This window comes from Amblyomma maculatum, chromosome 3 (genome assembly GCF_055883805.1).
Source record: "Amblyomma maculatum isolate TAMU_Amacu chromosome 3, ASM5588380v1, whole genome shotgun sequence".
In the NCBI taxonomy this organism is placed as follows: domain Eukaryota; kingdom Metazoa; phylum Arthropoda; class Arachnida; order Ixodida; family Ixodidae; genus Amblyomma; species Amblyomma maculatum.
Genome location: NC_139346.1, coordinates 58,634,567 through 58,657,559, shown reverse-complemented (window position 1 = coordinate 58,657,559; position 22,993 = coordinate 58,634,567). Strand labels below are relative to the sequence as shown.

General features: G+C 43.5%; 1 long non-coding RNA gene across 1 annotated transcript; it reads left to right on the top strand.

The window, feature by feature from the left end:
• The first annotated feature begins 16,814 nt into the window (after nt 1-16,814).
• LOC146194828 (uncharacterized) lies at nt 16,815-19,267 on the top strand. The gene is made up of 3 exons (XR_014705921.1): nt 16,815-16,966; nt 17,395-17,446; nt 18,893-19,267. It is a non-coding gene; the product is annotated as an uncharacterized LOC146194828 (long non-coding RNA).
• The last annotated feature ends 3,726 nt before the right edge of the window (nt 19,268-22,993 follow it).

Here is a 22,993-nt window from a genome sequence, read left to right as displayed (position 1 = left end):
GGTTCCATGTATGAGGCGACATTCGGCCAGTACAGCTTCAACGACGTTGGAAAGGAAGACGCGTCCTCGGTCACTCAGCAGCTCTCGCGGCGCGCCGTGGCGAAGAACAAAATGATGTAGTAAGAACAGGGCAACTTCACTGGCAGTAGCGGAAGGTTGGGCGGCGGTCTCCGCATATCGGGTGAGGTGGTCGATGCCGACGATAATCCACCGGTTCCCCGAAATCGTGCAGGGAAGTGGCCCGTAAAGGTCAACGCCAATGCGGTCAAAAGGGCGGGCATGGCCTGGAAGTGGTTGTAAGGGGCCAGAAGCGCGAGGTGTGGATGACTTCAGGCGCTGACAGGCGACGCGGGAGCGGACGTATTTGCAAGTATAACCGTACATGCCGCGCCAGTAGTAGCGTTGGGAAATTTTTTGAAACGTCTTTCGAAACGGTTTGAAACCAGGATGGGCACACTGAGGGTCGACATGGAAAGAGGTGCAAATTTCATGTCGTAAATGACGGGGAATGACGAGAAGCGACCGTCGAACATCAGGCATATAGTTGCGGTGGTAGAGAGGATCGTCTCGTGGGCCAAAGTGTGGTGCTTGACGGCGTAAAGTTCGAGTAGGCGCAGCAGCGTTCGGAGAAGTGGACACGATGTCGATAAGAGATGCGAGCCACGGGTATTTGCGCTGCTCCGTAGGCATGTCAGCGATGGTTAGAGATGAGAGGACGTGGTGAGCCAGCGTGGAGCAAGCAGGTTCGTTGGAGAGGGGAGAACGAGACAGAGCGTCGGCGTCCATGTGTTTACGGCCAGAGGGGTATATAAGGTGGATGTCAAATTTCTGAAGGCGGAGAGCCCATCGTGCGAGGCGGCCGGACGGGTCTTTAATAGAGGACAGCCAACATAACGCGTGGTGATTCGTGACGACGTCAAACTGATGGACCGTAAAGGTACGGTCGGAATTTCGTTAATGCCCACACAATTGCCAAACACTCCTTTTCCGTAACTGAGTAGTTGCATTCAGCTTTAGAGATATATATATATATATCTCAGAGTGATCCAATTGTCTCCGAAATATTAAAGGTTGAGGCCAGCGTTTGAAGGCCATGGCTTGAAGTAAATAATGTTCGTGAAGCATGGTATAAAATGTAGAATTAAAATCATAGAGTATTAAAAACGCACGTTTATTTTGGGTTAACAGAAGAGCTAGTAACTATGAACCAACCAAAGCAGCTGGAACCTAGAAAATCAATGAATGCAACTCTTCGTTTTAATAAAAAGGTAAAACGGCGTACATCGCAATAAACTGCCTTTCGTTAATGAAACGACGGAAGGGAGGGGAGGGTGCTGAAATGACAGGGCTGCCGTAGAAGCAGCCGCTCGCGCAGGGTACGCCATCGGTCTCCGTTTCGACGCTTGCCGCCGACATGCCTTCGCGAACAAGTTGAGCTAGGATGGTGCTTCCTTAAGTGGGGTTTGTGAATAAATCGGGACTTGCAACAGACTGCGGCTAGAACGATAGCCGCTGGCAGCATGACCGCTCGTTCAGCAGTACTCTCCCATACCTCTCCCCAGTAATGAGGCTGCTTGCCGGTCGCTTATCAAACCCATCCGTCGTCATGGCGTGCGCAGTATACGGTCCCCACAGAGAAACAAACAAGACCGGTACGTGAGCTTCTATCCCTGCAGCGGACGCCAAGACAGCGGATGGGCGATAAAGGGTCCGCAAATGAAATGAATTTGGGTGCCTGCGTTTGGAAAATGGAGCGAGGAAATACCATGTGGCTTGATCATATCGGCGCGTGCAGATTTATGTGCTGAAATTTCATCGCCCATTCGCAGTTGTGACGCAGGCTGATCGGTCGCCTGGCCTTGTGAAGACGTCAGCGGCGATGATCCACTGGCGGAGTCGGCGCAGTCACGTCACGCCTGTGTGCAATTGTACTCGCGTGAAGTAGCGCGTGTGTTAGCCCACGAACCGCAGAGAGCCTTGTGCTCTAAGGCGCTAGTGGCCTCGATGCCACAGCTGCATACATTCTCAAGGGATTAATATCTGGCTTCCTCATAAGGCACTTTAATTTCGGCGGTGCGTATACAGGGGCACATTCATGTCCGTTCATTACTGTCTTCCTTTTTAGTGTTACAGAGACTGCTAGATGGAACATGGCCGTTGTAGCAAAAAGTGCTGAGCCTGCTATTAGGAGCTCTTTTCTCCTAGCGTGTTCCATCTAGAAACTGAAGATATGTTTTGGTGGCAGTCTCCGTGTGGTCTCAAAGCTTCTCATAAGCACCGTCAAGAAAGTCAAGGACTTCGAAAGCAATCAAAAGAAATCGTTTTTTCGAATAGGGTGGAATCCCGGCATTGCTTTCAAATACAGAAACGACGTAAGGAATAATTGAGGTCACGTGTCATTGAAAATAATTCCTGAACTACTCACGGTGACCTGATGTTATCGTTGCATTCATTCGTCACTGATATTTTAGTTGTGGCTGAACTTTCATTAAGGTGTTTCATTAGTATTGCACATTTTAATCAGCAGCGTTTAGGCGCCCGTCTGGCAAGGAATGTGGTAATTGTTACAGCGAGCAAGTTAGCGAGTAGAATATATGTCAATTAGTTGTAATCGCCCGACGTCCAACATAGAGTAAGGGAATGCCAAAGTGATAAAACACAACACATCATACATTCGATTACAACGTCGCAATATAACTTAAACAATATTACGACATATAAGCATCAGAAAAATTTTCGTTTCACTACAAACAAACCTGCCGTCAATTAAGTAAATTTCGCCTAGTAGCCATGGAACGTTTGTCGGACACGCTACCCTGAGGGCTCGCTTGCACTTTCGAACACCCTTAAAAACCGGATAATTAAATTACTGTCACGTGGTATTTTATATAGCGTGGTAGCATACGACTGTGTGCTAATTAGTGCATATGAGATTATAAAGCGACAAGTTTAAGGGATTATAGATTCAGCGAACAACACAGTAGATCTGGACAGGAGGTGAGCGTACGCGATAACGCAAGAGGAGCGGCTGATCCATGGCAGCCATTAGCGGTGTCGCGTCATAGCGTTCAAGGCTGAGCTTGAGATTCTCACATTATTTCACTTTAAATTCAACATGCTGCAGCATACGCTAAGTCTCAGAAATTTATCTCTGATATAGCTTCTAATTATCATTCTTATCGAAACATTAGAGGCAGGTGACGACATACTTTTCATAAATGACTACTTGAAGAGGTACGGATCGTTTAGCAGAGTTAGATGTACCCGTGCCGCAATGCGTCCTAACTTAATCCACCTTTGCTCTCGAACACGGTGGTGGCCATGTGCACATTGGCATCGTGAAATATAGGTGGCAGGTACTAATCGCAGATATGTCTCCGAAGTGTTAGATGAGAATATTAAAGTGAAGAAAATGCGCGCCCAAGCTTCAGTCGATTTAACAAACCTAATGAAGACATTTGATCAGCTCTTAATAAATGACATCGAAAGTCTTACGCTATACTTAATGACTCCAAAACGAAACTAACAAATCATAAAGACCCTCACTCGAGTAGATGCAATTATTCCATTATTAGACCCTTAATTTGCTCGCCTGTAACATCACACATACCTTTCAGCTTACAATCTAAGCTACAACATTATGCGAAAGACGACAAAAATAAATGTAAAGCCCTGCTTTAACCACCACGGCAAAACGTCCCAGCGTAGCCTAGAGTAGAGTGGTGGAACTCGACATCCAGGTGCCCCGGGAGTTTGATCCCCGACATGATCTCATCTGATATGAGCAGCCCAAGTTGGCTACTCGTGTCGAGGCGGCCATATCATGTGCTTTTATGACGTCATCAAACCTTCCGACCAGCAGGTCAAGTAATTTCGGGCCCGTTCTAGCTATGAAGCAACTGCGGGGTAGTATAAGATACTGCTGTGCACATGTTCATGGTAATTCTCGCCGCTTGCAATGTGTGCTACATTTCGCTTTTAAGAATGAGGACAAGGGTTAACGTTCGACCTCAGAGTAAACGCGACGGTGCCTTTAAGATCGCCTTTTCATTCCGCCAGGAATAGCAAGGAAGTGGTATACGGAAGTTATCCACGCTGTCCGACAATACACTTCAATTTTTTAAAGAAAGGACAAAGCGCTAACGGCACATTCACAAGAAAGAAGACACGCTCAAGCGCTCACTGACAACTGATCTGTTATTGAAGGGAAACACACATTATATAGGCACACCGTGGCGGCGCTAATCAGAGGCAGCAAAAGTCAAAAGGTGAAAGGACCATAAAAGCGATAAAAGACAACAGGCATAAAAGTGATAAAAAACAGTTATCGATGGTTCGGAAACAACAAACTGATCTATGACACGTGGTGTATAGGGCCCGATGTGACATGAAGACAATAATAAAAATTGATCAAAAAACTGACAATCACAACAAAAAATGTTTTCAGACAAACAACTAAAGGGAAAATACTTCAAGCGCTCTAGCATAATAAAGATATTAGTTATTCAATTCATCAGGCATGCGCATCTTAATGCGACTCTAAAATTCATGCGCGAAAATCAACCACGCCCTTCTAAAAAAGGGAACTCACTCTGATACAGCACTTTTGACGGTCCGCTAACGCAATCTAGACCTTTCCTTATTATGAAGAAGGCTTCTTTCAGCTCACGAGCTACATTGTCTCGACTTATATCCAGTACAGAAGTTTCTTTTAGGATAGGCACGCATCTGCACTTCTTGCAATGAATCGGCAGATTAGACTCAGTGCCTTTCTCAAGCGATCGCTCGTGCTCTCTCAAACGCTCCTTCAAACATCTCCCAGTCTGGCCGATTCATTGCAATGAATCGGCAGATTAAACTCAGTGCCTTTCTCAAGCGATCGGTCGTGCTCTCTCAAACGCTCGTTCAAACATCTCCCAGTCTGGCCGATTCATTGCAAGAAGTGCAAATGCGTGCCTATCCTAAAAGAAACTTCTGTACTGTATAAAAGTCAAGACAATGTAGCTCGTGAGCTGAAAGAAGCCTTCTTCATAATAAGGAAAGGTCTAGATTGCGTTAGCGAACCGGCAAAAGTGCTGTATCAGAGTGGTTCTCTTTTTTAGAAGGGCGTGGTTGATTTTCGCGCGTGAATTTTAGAGTCGCATTAAGATGCGCATGCCTGATGAATTTAATAATTAATATCTTTATTATGCTAGAGCACTTGAAGTATTTTTCTTTTAGTCGCTTGTCTGAAAAGATTTTTTGTTGTGATTGTCAGTTTTTTGATCAATTTTTATGATTGTCTTTATTTGTTACATCGGGCCCTATACACCACGTGTCATAGATCAGTTTGTTGTTTCCGAACCATCGATAACTGTTTTTTATCACTTTTATGCCTGTTGTCTTTTATCACTTTTATGGTCCTTTCACCTTTTGACGTTTTCTGCCTCTGATTAGCGCCGCCACGGTGTGCCTATATAATGCGTGTTTCTCTTCAATAAAAGATTAGTTGTCAGTGAGAGCTTGTCCGTGTCTTCTTTCATGTGAATGTGTTGTTAGCGCTTCGTCCATTTTTGAAAAATCCTGTACCAACTAGCCCAACAAAAAGTCCTTCTTGAATACACTTGAAGGCGGAGCTGAAGACTCAATCCTATTTCAAAACGCGCACTATTTTTCTCGTTGAAGAAGCGTTTAAGCGGGTGGCGGCCACTCGGGTACCTCATTTGTATGCGCTCGAAGTCAGCTGTTAGATCTCGCATTGAAAAAGGGAAAAACGTAATTTTAGGCAACTTTCAAATATTATTGTACATCACGAAATGCTGATGGAAATGATGTAATGAGGGAGTAACTACTGATTGACATCCACCCAAGCGCAGCCGTACGGCTTCGAAGGAAAGTTATACAGCTTCGTAGTTAAATAAAAAATTATTCTGTATCTGCTGATCGGACCCTGGACCACCGCATTTCCGGGGCAGTCGGTCAACCAACTGAGCTAACCAAGTTTTTTTTTTCTTTGTGTGCTTTTTTTGTTGTTGTTTTATTTCTTGTGCTGTTACGTCTTAAATTATTGTGTATTGCTGTTTTAATCCATTTATAGATGTGCGATAAACAAAACTTCGGGAATAAAATTTTGTTTATGTAAGTGTGGTATTAACTTGTACAGTGACCTTATGTTGTCCTTTGATATAATGGGGTCATGCTGCTGGATGGATGGATGGATGGATAGAATATAGGAGCGTCCCCTTTGAAACGGGGTGGTAGCAGTAGCTATCATGCTCATTTTTCTCCATATAACTTAAATATTTATTTAGAATGATTAACTAAACCATCATTCTATTTATTAAATTTTGCTCCTACATTATTAACATTATGTCACTTCTCTGCTTTTAAGCCACCAATCTTCCAGCCGTTTTTTGCTAGTTTCCACCGCCGGTTTATTCACCCGGCCACTGTTATCTCCAAACCCCAGAGCTTCAGGAACAGTGATTGCGCCTGCATCAACTTCCGGATGGATACCATTGCATTCGAGTATAATATGGTCAATTGTTTCACTGGAGTTTCCACATACAGCACATGCGTCATCTCCATTGTTAAACTTCTTTTTGTAGCTGCGTGTTCTAAGGCACCCTGATCTAGCTTCAAAAAGTAGGGCACTGCCTCTTGAGTTATCAAAGAAATCTTCCTTCCTGATCTGCATTTTCCACTTTCGGTATAATTCTACACTCTGTTTTTTTTTTTTTCCATCGAATTTATCCAATTTTTACCTTTTGTGTTTTTCACCTGTTGCTTAATGCTCTTTATTTCTCCGTCCTTGTTACTAGCATACTTAGCTGCTATCGACGTTAACTCCCGCCCTCTACCGGCCAAAAAGTGACTAACAGTATTAATAAGTACATAAATAAAAATAGGAAGAGAGTCCGGGGAAGCTTCGAAAGCTGTTTAGGGTGCGTGGAGTGTCGATGCCTCGTGCTGCAGCGATCTTTTGCGGATCCGGCCTGATACTATCCTTGCTGACGAGGAAGCTAAGAACTAGAGTTTGTCGTTCTCCAAAATAGCACCTCATTGAGTACAAAATAAGTACCGCTTTTCCAATGCACCGAAGAACAATACCGAGCCGCTCATTGTGCTCTTCAAAGGTCCTGCTGAAATTGAAGACATCATCCAAGTACCACATGCATATTTTTCATTCTACACCTCGGAGTATAGTGTCCTTAAATTACTCGAACGTCGTGAAAGCATTGCCAAATCACAACTGCATCACGTTAAATTCGTACGAACTATCTGTTGTTAGGAAAGCATTCCTTTCACGATAGAATGGATGCAGAGAAATTTGCCAATAGCCAGATCGCAAATCAACGGACGGAAAATATGACGTCGATTGAAAACAGTCGACTGCGTCATCAATGTCAGGTAAAAGGTATACGTCTTTCTTTGTTACCAGATTTAAATGGTGGTAGTCTACGTAGAATCGACAAGAATTGTCTTTTTTTTTTCGCACTATGATCTCAGGTGCGGCACATGGACAGGAAGACTCTCATACGATTAATTTCTCTGGCATTTTGTCTAATCGTTCTTGAATTTTTTTGCGCTCCGCCGGGAAGACTCTGTAAGGTTTTTGGAGAATAGGGACGCGTTTCTTGTGTCAATTTTACGCTGCAGTCCAGAGGCTGGAAAATCGCTACTCGATTCATTTTTAAAGACAGATAAAAAAAGCGAACAAGACAAGGCTGGGCTAACAACTGAATATTTATTGATGGAAAGAAGACAACGAAAACTCGCAGTGAGATGCGCCCGCACAAACCCAAACCAGTGAAATGGCAGAAAAATTCAGTCATGGCCTAACTACTGATTTCTCTAACAGAGCGAATTCTTTACTATGAAGGTTAAACGATGCCTTAGCCACACACGTGTCCTTAGTCTTAGCAAAGCAAAATGTCTCAACTATCTCCCGACAGATCGTTTTCATTCCTGTGAATGACACCCCTGTTGCTGATATCAGGCATGCAAAGAGACGGGTCATCCTCCGATTTACACTACCGAGATTTCAGAAACACGGTTTTAGTTTACGGGAATGAAAAACAAAACTGTCGGGAGATAGTTGAGGCAGTTTACATTACTAAGGCTAAGGACACATTTGCGCTAAGGCTTCGGTTAACCTTCATGATAAAGAATTCGCTCTGTTAGACAAATCAATAGTTAGGCAATCGCTGAATTTTTCTACCATTTCACTGGCTTGGGCTTGTGCGCGCGCATCTCAGTGCGAGTTTTTATTGTCTTCTTTTCTTCAATCAATATTCAGTTGTTAGTCGAGCCTTGTCTTGTTCGCTTCTTTTCTCTGTCTGTCTTTTGGCTGGTTCAGAAATTGATCATTACCAACTCGCCCAGTCGTCAACCTTGCTACCCGATCCGTTAGAAGCAAAGTCGAGCACTTCGGCATGAACCATCAATTGTCTTGCAACGTACGGTGGTTACTGGAAAGGAACGATTTGCTGATCGAGGGTGTTTAAGCTCAGCATAACATTCCGACTTCCATTTCGCGGCTCCTCTGCAATCAGAAATTGTTCGAGCGGTTTAAGTCACATCGTTCTCAAATCTCGCGATTGCTAAGGCGAACAGACTATGCGGACATGTTCACATTCTAGATATAAGCGCGACCATCGACTGCGGCCATCCACTGCATCCAAGACCGCGCGTGGCACCAAAATATCGTTTTTTTTTCGCTCTGTTCGGGACGTCTGGCTAGAATGACAATTGATTGTTTGCCCACGAAATGTTCGGATAATTTCACAGGCACACATTTTGCCCTCATCGCAGGCAGCAGTGCATCTTTCTTCAGAGGAGAACCCCTTCATGACACTGGGACATGTTCGCCACTAATATAGGGATAATATTTGGCTTGAAACAAATTTCACCGACACTGAGATCTAAAGTTGCACCACACTCGCGCAAAATGTCAACACACAAGATCAAGTCAAACGTGGCACGTGTCAATACAATGAATTTTGTTCTGTAGCCCTTGTCGCCAAGCACAACTGGAGCCGAGCACAGACCAACCGGAACCAATGTTGCACCCTCAACGCCACAAAACGGCCTATTTTTTTTCCGACACGAACATAGCTTACTGTCGAATTCGGCTCTTAAATGAAAGGCTCATAAGTGAAATAATATGTATAGCCTAATTAAGTTCTGTGTCACAAGAGAGAAAAGAAGGCTACATAGTACGAAAGGGCACTGAACGAGGGTAGAGGGGGAGCCTCACTTCTCAAGCCGAGCCAACGTTTCGACAAGTGGACTTGTCTTCGTTTGAGCAGCGTTATCATCCCCGGCAGGGGTTTATAAGCGGGGAGGGGGGAGGAGGAGGGAAGGGGGAAAAAGAGGTAGGGCAAGGAGTGAAAAAAAGGTTCCTACGATATATATCTCTGATCCGGGAACCGGTGATCCCGTGTACTGAAAAAGAGAACATAAAGAGACACCTGCAAGAAAAACTACAATGCTGGGTGGATGAATAGTCAGCACTAAAGCAGGTTCGATGCTGACACGCCTTTCTTGAAAGGAGACTTGGGTAGAACGAGAGAAAGATGATGGTTTCAATGTTATGAAAACGCACTGAGAATGGGTAGAGGGGGAGCCTATGTTTGCAAGCAGAGCCAACGTTTCGACAAGTAGACTTGTCGAAACATTGTATACATTGTATCGGTTTGCGAACTGAGGCACCCCTCTACCCTTGTTAAGTGCCGTTTCATATTGAAAGGGGACATGCGTTCCAAAGGTTCCTGATAAAGAATACATTTGCAGGGGAACAAATTTCAAAGCTTTCCGCAAGGAAGGGAGAAGTACAAAGAAACAGAATACCAACAGATAAATTGAACCACATCTACCTGGTTTTGAGTAAAAAAGTTCAAGTGTCAATCAAAGTACGAAGTGATCGCTGGACTTCCTACCCTTGTTCAATCCTCTTTCATATTTTAGTTTTATTAGACAATATGTGAAAGAATTACATACAGAAGCTCACTGCGAGAAATTGTCTGATGTTTCTGGTCATGCGAGTGCCTTGACTCGTTGCCTGACATTTAGCACATACCAAAGTATTGCCTCTGATTTTTCGCTCACAACGCGAGCACTGACAAAGCAGACGCAGGAACGTCTACAAGGTTGGACGCTTACCGCTGTAAATTTGATAGCGTAGTGGGTTTACAATGCGTGTGGCTGAACGCGTTAGACCATCAATACGTTTCTGTTGATTATATTTACTGAGGTTGCGACGTATCGAATTGTGTGGTATATGTATGCACTTCAGGTTCTCAAACTGTAATTGAACGACGAAATCACTTTAGTCGCAGTAAATTTGTGGAGAAAAATAATATTTTTTTTTTACTCTGCGCAATTGTTTACTGGCCATCTTGAAAGATCAACTGAATTTGTTGGCGACTTGAGGCTTTTCTTCGCAATAAAGGCCACTTTTAAGCCGAAGCGAATGTGGGTGCTATATCTACAGCAACTGCGAGTTAGTGTGTGGTACGGGCACCTTTCTTTGATAAAAAATGATGTTTATTGAATGTTTAACTGAATATATTGAATATTTTTCTCTAATACAGCACCTCTGGATCTAGGACTATTGGGATTGATCTCGGACTTCTATATCACTTGACTGCAAGGCGCAAAGTTAAACCAACAGTTTTGCCGAATTTACCAAACGTTTTACTAAGTTTTACTAAATCGTTACGAAAGTTGTAACAAAATTACTGCGTCAGTAAAATCGACGCGAGGAGCACGCGTGAACCTGAACGCTTTAGAGCATAATTCCAAAGAATAAAGCGGAAATACGTACAATCGAAAGGGACGCGAGTGCGAGCTGGAAAAGAAAGAATATATTTTGTAAGCTAGAAATGCTCAGAACCAGGCAAAGACAAAAATAGCTCAACATTTTGCTATTTTTGTTTATTAGGACGCACCAAATGGACTTTAGAGCTTGGACAGCCCCAATATAACTCAGTAAACACTGTGCAGCTGATGATAGCCCCATCTCCAACCTAAAATAGCGCTCTAAAAGATACGCTTTGGTAATACTGCCCCCTTATACTTTTGAATGTATTGATCGTGCGGCAGTTTCGAGCACTTTTGAATACGCTCATGTGTCTCCACCGGTATGTGTCTTTTTGAACTCGTGACATCTGCTACGGGGTTGAAGCGGAAAGTAACAGCTGCCAAAGAACTTTTTCATGACTGCTGTTAATCGTTAACATCGGCTGTTAACATCGGCTTCAATGCTTTAGCGTGTCTTAATCAAATCATTCTTTCCGTCAGATAGCTTAACGATATCCTGTCTTGGAACCCAAGCTCTATTTGCTTTTTGCAGTATGTAAAAACATTTTGGATTATTATTCACTGCTTGAACGCTGAAACTGTTGAAATTGAATACTTTTATTGCAAAACAACTACGAAAGGATGTTAACAGAACACATAGACACGAAAACCCGCTACTTTTCAATAAATTTTATTAGCAGAGCAAACAGTCATTTTCAATACCAATTCCAATTAAAGTAACTGCGAATATTCCAAACACTGTGTACATGCGCACAAGCAAAGATGCTGTCATTCACAACCTCTTCAGATAAGCTTATCGAAAACTTGTACTCCTTAGAGTACAGTTTCTCCAAAGAGCTGCTGACACAACAGACCCCGTCTTTCTGATGTGGAACGCCTCCGCCAACACCCGCGGTGACTCGTCATTGTCTTTTCGATTACTCGTGTCTGTTTTAGCAATGACGCGCATGTTCTAAGCCGATGATATGCCTTACAACGAACAATCATATTCTCTCCGGTCTTCTTATCAAGGCATCTTTTGAGAGTAGCGCTCTTTTGTGCCTCTGTTGTGTCCTCGTCATTCCCCAGTTGTTTAGCTCTAACGGTTTTCCATTTCCACTATCAACCAACTCGTCAAGCAGAAATTCTTCCTGAACTAAAATTCTCTGCCTAGATGATATCAAAATCTGCTCTGCAGAAACATCTTGAATACATCTACAGTCAAAACTCGATTTAACGAAACCCGATTTAACGAAAATCTCGATTTAACGAAGGTATCCTAATTCCCCCTCAGACGCCCATAGGGTTCAATGCTTTGACTAACCCGAAATAACGAAACCGATTCCGTGATCTGTCCCGATTTAACGAACCTTTTTTCGAGAAATAAAGGTGAAAAAGTGTTAATTTTTGGTCTATTTTGTAGACAGCACCACAAAATTTACAAAGTTCACCGACTTTGGCAGAAAATAAATTTGTAGTCCCCTCGGGCCTTTCTTGTCGAGTAAGAATTTTTGTTGTTTCTTTTCATACGCGCTAGCGGCGCCGGTCGTGGTGTTGGCGCTACCCACTCGAAAGTAGCGCGGGGGGTTATGACGATGACCATACGGACCCCCAAAGATTGCGCTAGTTGTATGATTACCAACTTTGGCGCCAATTTGTCATTAGCTGTGTGGCTTGCCGTCCCGTCGGCGGTATTTAGGGAAGATTGTTGCGCCGCTAGCCGAACCGTCCTTTGGGTCGGTGCTACCGGCGTGAATTCGTCACGCGCAAGTGCGACGAAAAGTGAAAATGGTACGTGCTAACCGATACGACCGCGATAAGCTGGTACGGTTTATGCGGATGCAAAATGCATTATGTTCAATGGGTGCTCAGTCGCGGACTTGACTTTAACACTTTTAAAACTAAAGTACTGTTTAAGCGGGTACGTTTTAACGAGGTTTTACTGTAATCGAATGTACTGAATTATGTGCCCAAGAAATGCCTCATTCAATTTAACGAAGTTCTCGATTTAACGAAATAATTCACGGCTCCCCTCAACTTCGTTAAATCGAGTTTTAACTGTACTCCCCTTTTCTAGTAAAGGGTTGATAGTCCTCTTTCTTACTGTTTTCCTTGTTCGATGCATCCAGAAGTGGATGCGTAATCTCATTGTTTCTATATACGGCACCGCCTAATATTGGCAGATCGCGCAACTTTATTTTCGTCTCACCAATATCCGATTCCAAATACATTTATTTATTTATTTGAAATACTGCGGACAATGCATGGTCCTAGCAGGAGGGTATATTCAAGAGATGACAAGCATATGCATAGAGAAAAAAATAAGTCAGACAATTAATCAGTATTGAAGATATAGACAGGCATCGCAACACAAACCAAAACAAAACCAAAACTCACGGAATAAGGAGATGACGTTCAAATTCTGTTGCAAAACTGCTGGACAGAAAAATATTAAAAGATAAAGCATTCCATTCAAATGCAGTTCTAGGGAAGTAACTATTTTTAAATGTGTTTTGTGCGGGTGAAAATTGGCGCCAGTGAGTGTTCCTGCTTCTGTCTGGCTCTCCTCGTACGATGAGCTTCGACGCATTTAGGCAACTTCATTTTTATTTTTTCTTGTAGGCAGTGATGAAGCAAGGTGGGGCGACTAACCTTCCTTCGGAAATCTAGGGTGTGTGTGTTGTGTTGTTTCATAAGCGTAGATGGTGAATCATGTCTTCTATACTTGGCAAATCATTCCCCCGTTTGCAATTGATAGTCTTCCTGGTCACCGAAAAACTTAGTTCTGGAAACTCCGCAGTAACTACGCCTACTATTTCTATAGCCCCTGTGCAAGAGTTTGCCATTTTCATTGACTGCCTTAATGGCCTCATTCTTCACATCTTAACATTGAAGCCATCAAGTATTAGTATAGTGCGGTCTTTATTTACTTAAATATTCGTATGGTTTCATGTCCTGGTATAAACGTTCGACTGGTTCGTCACCATGAGTAGATATAGTAGCAGCAGAATGGCGAAATCATGCAGAGTATGGCCGACCGTTTTCTCCGCGTACAAGACGGCAGCGTTTCCAAGTGCATTCCCGGAGGGCTTCCGTACTTCCGGCCAGCTTTTTGCGATAACTTACAGTGCAGATGGATCAAATAGCCGAGAACAGCTAGATTAGAGAAACGCGCTATTTCAAAGAGCGGAATGTCGTAATCATTGTATGCCTCAATATTAAAAATGTGCATACTAATCACAACACGGCCTCAATTCCTAAGCAGGTGCGGGACAACTTACCAAAGCGGTGGTAAAAACTGTCACAGTAGACGCTGTTAAGCATCTCTGGCTCTATATAGATCGGCATTCATACTCAAGGTGGGCACCCCAAAAGCTTCAACGTTGTGGTTTGAGGCGGTCCTAGCTCGATTCTTTGGAGAAATTGCAGATCCCGTTTCTCATTGAAGTTAGGATGACAGAGGGAGCATGTGCATGGTTAGGTGGGCGCGTGCAGTATAAATTGGGCTTAGCGGACAGACGGCAGGCACGGGACTTTTATAAGATTATAGCTGGCAACACAGCGGTGAGTTTAGCAGTTGTTAGAATAAGGCCTAATGGGAGGCATTGGATGAGAGGTATATATCGTAATCCAAGAAAGGATATTTCAATAAGCCACACACTTTCTCTGGTATACGTAGAGCATGCTCACATTATCATGTTGCCATCACTTGCCGTACTCAGGCAGGTGATGCGCACGAATGCTTATTGATGTCGAACGTGAGGCATCTCCCTATAGCATCTTTCATCTGTAATACATTTCGAACAGTCCAATACGAGGCAATATAATGAGAAATATTTTTGTTCTGTAAACAATCTCATTAGGCTCCGCTCTCCAATTGTAACGTCCCAAACGACCCGCATTCGTTGGCATGCAAAAAATATATATATATAAACAGCACGTAACACTATTTGAAAACCATTCACATATGGCTGAAAATGCGCTGTCTTAAAAACACTTCAATTTTTAATATTGACAAGAAAAAATTGATAGCTTGTATTCATTTCAAACAATGAACTCGCTTCCTACCGGGAGGATTCCGCTGCCTAAAAACGAGGATATACGGAGCGTTTTTAGCGCTTGAAGGCTGTGACTTTTGACCGACGGCGCGCACTAGATGGCCGGATAATACGCAGATATTTGACGTGCCGTGTTCCGGCGACCAGTGGAGCCGGAAGCGGCCGCGGAGGCCCGCCAATAAGGCGAATATTTAACTGCATCATCTGCACTTATTTTTGTAAGTATGAGTTTTGACGGTCGCAGTCAACATGACTGCCATGGCCGACGGACTGATGCTATCGTGGGTAGCAGAGTAGACAATTGACCGCAGAAATGAAATTATCGAAAAAAATAAGCGCCTTAGTATGAATAGAACGTCGCGTTTTCATCAGTAAACGACATACCCTCAGACCGAACTGTGTCTGTGTCCTACTTGAAACCAAATGTGTCGACGAAAAACTGCCTCGCTGGTATTCTCGGCCGAGCGGAAATTATGAGGTGCGCGTTTTCATTCATTCAAGCATGCACGCTAATCCTTGCGTGATAATGTGCGCTTACTACAATTTGCACAATGGCGTCGCAATAAGCACTTTCGTGCTTCTAACAGAAACAGCGTCGCTGCTCAAACGGACCTAGCTTTGAGGTTATTGCCACTCGCTGATCATATTTGCTTTCGCACAAAGAGATACGCGGCGTCGCTGACCGCTTCTTCGCTCAATGTATTTCCATCTGGGTGTCGTGCCGGCACGGCGATTTTCGACTCGCGAACATCGCGGAAAAAAAAGAAGAAAAAAGTAGCTTGTGCCCCAGTCTTAAGAGTTTTGAGTTTGCCGCTATATTTGTGTTCCATATGCTGAGTGTTCTGACGTTTACTTGCTCTTAAGGTTTTGGTGCCTGGGACGCATGCAGAACAACAACCGCAGCAGAAGCTGCAGGCAGTCAACAACATTCAGGAGGAAAGCGTTGTGATGTGGTCAGCGCTTTACTTTCTGGTCGGCCGCACAAAGAAGTTGGTTCCTTAAAAGAGCGCAATTCAGGCATGCCGTTAAGGACGCAGGTGTTAAATGTTGAAATATTAGGCGCATATGTATTGCGCTTCAATATGGTCTTCTACTACTACTACTATGGCATTCTTTAACCAGCACATCATTTTGTAGTGGCTTCTAGCAAGAGTAAATCCGCGCTTAGTAATGCCGCCTAGGCCATGCAACATTATTACGCATAAATTTGTAACAGAGAACTTTTGCTAAACAAACTTCCGAATGGTTCCTCCTGCAGACCGCATTGTCGCACTATCTCTGACGTAATCGAAGTGGTAGAGTAGGCAATAGCGCTGAATATTTTTTATCAATCAAACATATGTCCTATGAGAGCATCGACTTAAAATATAACTCGATTTTCACTTCAGCCAGAAAGGAGTCAGCAATAATTTTCACTGACTGTTTGGAAAGCTCATTTTCTATTAAGATGACGTACGGGATCGCTCACATGGCGACAGTAAGTAAGGATAATTAATTGAGCTGCTAAAAAGAGGCTAGCTGATTTCGTGTTAACGTCTTTCTGCATCAGGGCGCAAGGTCTATTGTCCTGAAAGAGAAGCATATTCGTTTCCATGAGAAACAAGGTGCAAGCTTTTTTTTTTTTTTTTTACATAACACAAAAGTTGACGCAAACGGCACGCTGGAGGTATAAATTATTGGTGCAGACAATAGAAAGAAGCCATCCTTTTTACATGCGTTGCACACGCCGCAGAATACGCAAAAACGGCTTCCCTTTGTTCGACACGTGCTAGCAAGAAAACTAAGCGGAATATCACCAAAGCATAGCTTCTTCAGTGTTCTCGTTCCATATTTCGTTTCCACATAAAAATGCAACCTGCTAAACCTATATAGCCGCCGGATTTCACTTTTTTTACTTTTGATGAAAAAGCTTCAGTCAAATTATGGTCAAGTCCTTCCCTTTGTTCATGGACTCACTTGGTGTTTAGTAGCTCTGCAGCGTATAAAAGCCACTGTAGCGGTGGTTTGCTTTCACTCATCAATGTTCCGGTGCTAGTTCTAGAGAACAAGACTTAAGCATACATGGATCGGTATTTTGAATTTTGCCTATTTGTTAGCATTATAAGCTTAGTCATCGGTGCCTACGAGTAAGTTGCTTTTTTAACTTGCAACCTAAAGTAATACTCGAATTAAGGCGGTTTGCTGTTGAAACGTCGTGCTGTCCCTGAGTATCTTAACCATACATGTATAAACACACTTTGATATGAAAGCCACACTCAAAGCGGAATTAGCTGAAAACGCTTCCATCATTACTGTCGATAATGACTTATGCCGGTCGTCGGCCATTTATTGGGGTGTTTTAAAGGCCAGGTTTTTTAGTGCAAGAAAACATGACAAGTTTCTCATGTTTTGACAAACTTGATTCATCTGTACATATTTACTGGTGTTTTATGTTCCTTGCAAAGTTGACAGAAATAGCATAACTGTAATTGTTTAGTTTGTTCACTTGCTCCGGGAAGCGCAGTGTAATTTTGAAATCTTGCATTAAAATATGTACCCTTCTTGTACTTCCCAGCCACAAGGAAGCTCACAGAGAATATGGTCTTCATAGTCATTGCTTAGCCAGGGTAAGTAATTTCCCCATTGTGGCCTGCGATTTCTTCTCTTATTTTCGAAAGCTGCTTGTGCGGAGATTTATATACAGAAGGGACCGGGTACAATGTTTTCTTCCAAACCAAGGACCTACCTATGTAAAGTAGCAATAATATGGATTAATATTCTTAAAATGTTCATAGTTCTTTGCTTAAATTCTATGATGCCCATCTTAGTACCGAGCATGCCCTTCCAATTATCCAGAATATTTATAAAAATGACCCCCCCCCCCCTCGCCACCGACCCATCTCCGTCTGCCTTGTAAGACAGAACTTCGCTGATTTTATGTTTTAAATTGCTTTAAAAAACGATCACTTTTCTGGTTTATTTCTGAAGTTGAGACAAATACAGAGCTGCAAAAATCTCCCCACAATCTCGTAACTCGACATTCATAATATTAGGGCCTGAAGGAAACAGGTTGAAACACGGTACTTCCAAGCGCGTGCTCGGCTAATTGCGTTAAAATTGTTGTAGAAAGCTGGCAAACAGGAATAGGTACTAGCTTAGATTAATTCCGCTAATGTTAATTTTGCACGGAAGCTTCTCCAGGACTACAGGAGAATTGTTACACACCAGGTCAGACAAGCGTCGAGATGCATTAAAACGCCGACGCTCTAGGTAATAAGGCTAGTAAATCTGGCATTCGACTTACATCGTACTGTCCACTGCAGCCCAACGCATCTTCTTGCAAGCTTTCTCTATGCTAAATTTTGTACCTCTGCAATCGTGACCGCATTTTTTATGAGATAACGTACAGCCATCTAGTAGATATCATTGTGCTGAATTGAATGCCTAATACCTCTCTGTGGTTGGGCTGACTTAAAACATTCCACGGGTGACTTTTTTCGTGCATTAGATTCCACTTGAAACAAAGCATCCCTCCGTGGAAGTGGCACGGTTAGGTAGCCGCTCAGCTTCTGTGCCCACGGATGCGGAATAGAATCCCGGCTGCGGAGGTCGATTTTTGAAGGAGTCAGAAAGAAAGGTTTCATAAATAAGGTTTTGGGAAGAATCAGAAAACTATGACGATTGCATGATGTCAAACAATATTGACAACTCCGCTACTAGGTGCTGGAAACTGGGTTAAAATAATAAATTCTAACCGATCTCTGGGTTTATTGTTGGTGTAACGAACCTTCCTAAAGAACATAGCCTGGGTCTTTCAGCACGTATTCTGCTGTGTTTTTGGTATTTTTGTTGTTATTTCCAGATACTGTGAATGTAAAGAGTGAAAGTTTCATCTTTGTTTCTTAAGTCTTGAAGAAACGACAGGACACAGGCTGACCCAGCGAATATTGCACAAAATATTCCAGAATTGCTCCTTTCTGTACCGTATAGTAACGATGGGTCTAATTCCTGCTGAACTACTTGTATATTGAAATAACGTCAAGACTTTTCATCTCGTGTTGTTGCGTTTTCAGTGCCAGTGGATACCGGGTCGAACAACGGGCTGTGGACCAAGCTGTACTTGCACTCCCAATGGAGGCGTGTTCAGTTTTGGCATTTGCACCGATCCTAATCACCCATTTCCTAGCCACATAGCCCATTCACATTACGGTTTCCCCGAACCATAAAAGGCTGCGTTTCACTTCCATTATTTTGTTATATCAATAAAGAACCGAATGTTTGTGCCCGCTACCCGAAGGAAGGAGTGGGCAGTTCTGGCACATGCACCGCCCTTGGTAACTGAGCTCCCAAATATACCGCGTATGCTTACAACTTCGTGCAGCAGGTAAACATTGATGTTACACGCATCTTTTCTGCTATGTGAATAAATGCCACAACGTTCGTGGTCACTTGCATTGGCTATGATATCCAATACCACTATGCTTCATTCGTTCTACTTGCTTTCTCCTACCAATTTTTATTGATTTTATATCGACATCTACTTGACGAGACTATCCCAGGCAGCACAAGAGCCCGGGCCAATATTGTCAATGAGTTGGCAGAGATCAGCCCTATGTAGGCCCAGCGCTGCCATCTTATGGCTGGTATTGGTTGTGCCATTCTATAACACGTCCAACACTGGCCCTGAGAATTCCATTGGTAACCAATATTGTTCGTACCTATTTATATTGATAACAACATTGGCCCGTCATATCTGATGCCCTGACAATATCGGTGGTACCCTTATACGAGGATGGCAATGATGGGCCTGGATATCCGGCGTATCACCGGTGTTGGCGCTGCCACGAGATAAGGATGGCTATAAAGGACAGCATTAGCCATCAGTCCACTGATGTTGGCCAATATTTGACATATGCTGGACAATAATGTCAGCTCCGTTACAATGGCCCGCCAATGTCCGATATACACTGGCATACCTTACATATCAACAGTATTGGCATTGCCCTTTCATAAGGATGGCTATATCGAACAGCGTTAGCCATTACTCCACTGACGTTGGCTAATATATGGCATATGCTGGACAATACTGTCAGTTCTGTTACCATGTCCCGCCAAATGCATTAGCACACACTTCAGTCAACATTTTCTTGTCTATTTCACCTATTGGTCACTACTAGATGCAAATTAGCATGTGGTGGAAATATTCCGTGGAAACCGCATTAGCATGCTTTTGCGGTTGGCAGGCTCGTTTAATACCTGGAGTCGTTAACTGTGCTGTTATAATCGATGTTTTCAAGTTACCTTTGCAATTTTAAATACTTCGGAAATCTTGTGTCTAAATAGTCTTGTGAAGTTCCGCGGTGCTGGTTTCAGTCGCGTTTGCTTTAATCCCACCTAGCTGTTGTTGATGTTGCTCGGGATTACACCATGTTCTTTTACACTAGATCTTCATTGACTTAAGCTGGCACTGTAATCGATCCACATGTATACTGTGACGAATTTGGATGAGACCGACAATCGGTCAACGGCGTCAAATATCAATAAGTTCACCCCCGTTTGCTGGTCCGTCAGGGCGGCGGCGGCGATAAATAGCTCCACGCCGACCGGTAGATTAGAAAGAATCAAAACGACATGTCATATATCGTGCGTGGGCAATGGTTGCTATTTTTTGTATTCTCTTCGGCAATGGTCTAGGTTCTTTCATAGCTGCTCCCGTGGCGATTCCTGCTGCTCTGGGTGAAGAGAATTCCAAAAGTTATAGCAAATTTCTTTGCCCCCGAGTGTATTAGGTTTAACAACAGTGGCTTCAAACAGACGATTACCGCAGGACACGCATGCAGTGCGATGCAAAAAATGTGCGATAAGCATCGGCATATTAAGGCTCGTACGTGACTCAGATCGACTATGGCGAGCGCGCTTCCATCGAAATAAACTTTAAAAATACACTAGTCCGTTTAAGCTATAGGAATACGAAGCATCGCAGCACATACTTTCGCTTAAACGATTTAACAATGGTGTTCTAAATTAAAGCTGGGTTATTGAGCGGTAAATTAAACGTCGGTCCGCACATGCATGGACGTTCCCACATATGGCAAATCGTATCGACGCTTCCTGCTTCGTTGTCGCTCTAAGAAGGGAAGTATTAGAAAAAAAAATGGAGAGAAAACACTGCAGGTACAATCTCAGTATGAATAATATTAAGGTTATGCTGAAACAAATAACTGGGTTACAGTTTCACTTTTCTTCATCGCACTCGTTCGCACATTTGTTTTTTCTCAAGCGTCCGCCCTTGTTGACGACACACCGCGCACTTTTGTTCCAGTCCACTGATGGCACTCACTCGCGCCGAAATATGAACGCTCTGTTCGCTGCTTGCTAGGTGCATTGAAAACATCACAAACAAAGGAAGAAAAATATGGAGGCACTGGTTGCTTGGCGGGCTGGTTGGTTCATATCTAACTTGTATTACAACGCGAACCACAAGAAGGGACGACGACAGACAGACTGAAAAGAAAGGCACGGCGCCAGCAACAGCGGCGCCGACTTGCCCGAGAGGATGCGCTCTGCAGGTGGGGTTGTCGGGTTACACGCTGCGCGATGCAATCCAAGACGCTGGCCCTGACGCTCCACGTGTGGTTCAAGGTGCACACGGCCGCCGCCCGGGCGGGAATTTACGACGCAATGCGTCAGCCGCTATACTTTAAGGCTCTATTTCTTTCATATACCTATTTGACATACGTAGAGCTAGCGTAACTTACGTCTTAAGCTTTGCGAGAGTAGACCATTCCATACGTGTATAATCAAAAATACAACTGCAATGGCCATGGCGCAATAATCAATAATGGAATATCGCACACATACGGTACTGGTAAATGCTCTATGATTATCTTGAAACACTCATTCGGCAAACGAGTACGCCAGTTATTTGCTAAACAAGCCGCGAAAATTCAAATCACTGCAGTGGCAAAAATGATCGCAGAGCCAGCTAGAGTCGCCCGCGGCACGGCGACGGGCCGGCTTCCACATTTCACAAGAACTTGAAACGCGAAATATATCCGCGTGGGGCTTTGTCACACTGAATTTTATAGGAAATCAAAATAGCTTCGTGTAGCAGCCAGTATACAAGAACGGCAGCTCAGCAGAACACCATTTGATTGGACGCCATGCAAGTGCATTGAAAGCATAATTTTTGAATTTCTGGATTATTTTTTTTGCACAAGTGCGAAAAAAAGAAGTCTGTAAGGTTTCTCCGCTTTTATTCACACCCCCAATTTCGCGATACCGTCGTCGTTCACTGCATTACAATGCTTGCGCTACAAATGGCAAGAAGGAATAACTGTAGAGTTCAAAAACTAAATAAAGCAGTCGTTGTTTTACAATTAAGCTTAATTCGGTATCAAAGCTTATTATTCTCTAACTACCTTCGTGGTGGGACAGTTACAGGCGTGCGCGGGGAAGGGAGTTTTTTTTTTTTTTTACAAATATTGTGTATCTAGAGAAGATTACCCACATGTAAACTGACTTGTTCGCATTAGAACGAAAAAAAAAATGTGAAAGAAAAGACTGGAAACACAAATAAAATACGAAAAGGTACAATGGGTATATTAACAACTGGATTAAAATGACACATCTTTGTTTCGCACACGCTCGTTCGCACAGTTTTCCACCGCCTGCTCTCCGTGCTGACGCACCGCTCAATCCCGTCCTCGCGCACTTCGCACTCCTGTCGTTCCCCGGATCGCACTCTCTCACCGCATGCGATGCGAGCAAGGTCCGAGGTTGCATGCGCGCGTCGAAATCCGCGCAGGTGCGCCAAAGCGGTGGACGGGTCGACGCACCACTCAGGGTCCAAGGGGCGGACGGCCGCCGCCCAGGAAAGGGAATTTCGCAGTAATAAAAACACGAACGCTAACAGACTGGAGACTTCTTTCAAACATTTCCGGGCTCTCATAACAGGTTGTATAGAGAAATGTGCTTTTACCGCACTTTCTTGGCCAATAAAATATACGCGAGAAACTAAACTGTGAGAAAGAAACAAGCGCCTAATGAATCGGGCCAACAAACGACTAATCTATGAGATAGAGTGATGCTGACGGTGCGGATATATGAGAAAACATGAGAAAATATGTAAGCATCGTATGCAACTAGCTTATAAAGAGGTGGCGAGTCGTGGT